This window comes from Brassica oleracea, chromosome C6, assembly GCF_000695525.1.
Source record: "Brassica oleracea var. oleracea cultivar TO1000 chromosome C6, BOL, whole genome shotgun sequence".
NCBI lineage: Eukaryota > Viridiplantae > Streptophyta > Magnoliopsida > Brassicales > Brassicaceae > Brassica > Brassica oleracea.
In genome coordinates this window covers 21959834-21963648 of record NC_027753.1, presented here as the reverse complement: position 1 = coordinate 21963648, position 3815 = coordinate 21959834, and positions in this window count along the sequence as shown.

The following is a 3815-nucleotide window of genomic DNA, read 5'->3' as shown; positions in this document are numbered from 1 at the left end:
GTTTTTGGTATCATACATATATTAGTAATATTTAGTCGTGCATCCATTGCCCCCGAAACCAGAAAATTATTCACCATCTCTACCAAATCTTTCTTAATAACATGCCAAGAATGTTGGAAGAATAGTGCTGTCATGCCGTCTGGGCCTGGTGCCTTTTCTGGGTGCATCATAAATAGAGCCTCTTTAACCTCCTCCTCTGTTGCTAGCCTCAACAAACATTGATTCATCTGAGGGGTGATGGTCGGTGTAATCGGAGTTTAGACCAACCAATGTTTAAAAATCGGGCATGTATTTTTATTGAATCAAAATGGTCTAACCGGTCCAGCCAATTTAACCTAATTTTAATTTTTTGTTAAATAAAAAATCATATAACTAATTTATATCATATTTTAATAATATTCTAATCATAATAATATTTATACAATATATTATCTGATTAAATAAATATTAAAATAATGTTACTTTCTAGAATTTTTTAATTTAAAATTTAAGATAATTTGTAAACTACCCTATTAAAGATTGTAAATTTGAAAAATATATTGTTATAATAATATTTTGAAAACTACGTACAATTATCTATGTGATATAAGACTCTTTCGTCCTTGTTTAATTTTAAATTTAAAAATTAACAGTTAAAACTAGAAATTATTAGTATTATAGTTATTTTGAGATAATTTTATGAATTATAATATTTTATAAACTAGTCAGATATGAGTAGTTGAATGTTTGGAGATAATTGTTTGAAAGTATAATTATTTATTTTTGAGATAAATATATGTTTGAGATAATACATGTTAATATTTTTTAAATAAAAATGAATACAAAATATCTTAAAAATTTTCCTACAAATTTTCAGTTTTATGAATCTATGTAAGATATAAATTTATACAACATCGTTTTACTCAGATATATTCTCCATTCATATGATCTTGTTAGCATTTTATATTAAGTCATTAGTGTAGGACTTGATAAAAGTTATTTGGTTAGTTCAAATTTCAGGACTTTTAATTATGTGCTTTGTAGATCTGTTTGTTTATGTTATTTGAACGGTGAATTTGCTTAATAACCAATTTTGACATCAAAATTAAATGAGTGACATTGATTTTGACGTAATGTAATAGCTATCATTTATGCTAATTATTATCCGGTTTTGCTCATTCTTCCTGTAATCATCCGATAATATTGTATTGTTAGATATGACTTGGCCAAAATAACATAGGGAAAAGATTAAATTAAAACTACTTTATTTGATAGAAACACATGCAGCCACGTACCAATTTAATCCACCCAATTTTTTTTTTATTGCTGGTCAATAATGAATCACTATTATTTACAAGCACATCACGTAAAAAAACTCATGTCACAAATTTATTTGCAACATATTTATTTACTATATGCAGTAAAATGAGTGGATAGAAACATAAATTTTAAAAAATAAAAAGTGTATTTTGGTTTGCTAAAGTGTTTCTATTCCATATCACCAAAATAATATAGAACATTATTCTCTTCTCAACATCTAAATAATAAACATTATCTCAATCCATAAATACTAAACCTTAAATTTTAAACATCGCTCTTCCATCTAAATACTAAACCCTAAACTCTAATTACTAAACCCTAAACCCAAATATAAACCATAAACCCAATTATCAAAATCTGAAAATAATATATAATATTATGTAATATTAAACTAAACTCAGAAAAACTAACTTTTGAATAGTATATGGCTCTTACCCAACACACAACTTTTAAATACTAAACTCAAACCTATCTTTTTAATACTAAACCCTAAACTACTATCACTAAACCCAAACCTCAACCTCCACCTTCCAAATACTAAACCCTAAACTCTAATCACTAAACCCTAACACAAATATAAACTCTAAACCAAAATATAAAAACAAAACCCAAATAGAATGGAACAAAATAAATAACATAGTACATATTGGTGAAACTATAAAATGTCTACGATTGCATGAAAGAAGTTAATGCTGACTCCAACCATACACCCTCACCTTCTAAATACTAAACCCTAAATTATAATCACTAAACCCTAATCCAAATATACCCTAAACCTAAATAAATAGATTAAGTTAAACCCTAATCAAGGAAGTATAAACTCAAATAGAATGTATATAATATGGTTTACTATACCCAAACATTTATTTAGTAAATCTAAACCTTAGGCACGAACCTATAAACCCAAATACAATTTATAAATTGTTTTCCAATATTAAACACTTGAAAGCACATTTACTTGTTTAGTATGTTGCAGATCTTATATTCCATATAGTCTAAGTAGTATAGTAAATGAATGTTCCAAATAATCAAATTTGTCCAACATTCAAAAAATGAATTTCATATTACAATCAATCATACAAAATGATAAAGAAGAGACCTATCAAATTTAAAAACATGACATATTATTACATTTTTAAGGAGTAGTATAGAAATATGTCTCAAATATTATGATAACCGTACATATGTAGCTATACTTAAGAATATATATTATACTATTCATTTCACCGAATATAATATAGACGGCGAGTTCATTTTCTTCAATTTTTCATTTTTTAGACAGGCTGATATACATTCATTTCGTTCACCATCATTATTTTTCACCACCATATAGAGATCGTCTTCATCTTCTCTCTTTTTCCCGACACGACGATGTTTTTACCGACTCGCCGTCGTTGTTCTTTACCACTGGATCTGTAAAACGAAAACAGAGTATGAAAACAAAATCATAATTGTGAAAATCAATTGATTTAAGAAAAAAAGGAAAAAAAATGAAAGAGTTGTTGTGTGTGCTCACCGTCTACGCTTTCATCGTTGTATGTTCTTCACCACTGGATCCGTAAAATAAAAACAGAAACGAAAACAGAGTATGAAAACAAAAACATGATTGTGAGAATCAATTGATTTAAGAAAAAAAAAATGAAATGAAAGAGTTTTTGTGTCTTCTTTAGAACACTTGATTGTTCTTTTGGTGAGAAGAAATTCAATTCAAAAGGATGTTTGAGTAATGAAACACCACATTTCACTTTTTACAGCTACAAATTATAAATTAAATTTTGTTTTCTTTGTGCAGGTTTCACTGGTTGTACACAAGAGTATTATGGCATTATTATAAAAAAAACACAATACATATTCGCAAGTTAGGTCTTTTTATCATACCATGAATTATATTTTGTTTGAAGGTTATACAACCCAATTTTCCTTATTTCAATACAATTGGAAAAGGAGTTCAAAAATTAAATTACCGGATAAATAAAGGGAGAAGGAAACCATGATTATTTGAAATCAAAGAAAATGATACATGCATGTAAATGATGCAAAAGTGGAGAAAACATGCTATGTGATTTGAGTGAAAACAATAGAACGAAAAATTAGTGATTTTTATAAGATAAATTTTGAAATGATCCTCCACTTCTTTACCAACTCAAGCACTATGATCATCTACTCATCAAGCACTATGATCACCCACTCATTTACCAAATCAAGCACCATCTTTGTTATTTTATGTATTGTTGCTCACTATAAATACCATCACTCATCTTACTCTTTTGTACACCATAACAAAGAAGAGTTTATAATCAAAGAACCATTACATCTTCTTCTTCTTCCTTATAATAAACTATCTCCCTTATATTAGTGTTATTTGCTTCCTACGGGTATTAAATTCTACTCTTATTTAAATTTCTCGATACTATAAATTATAAGTTATTTCATAACACGTTATCAGCACGATCGTTCTGCAATTCGGTAAAATTTATTGTATCATATATACTCTGCTATAATGGTCGGTATACCGC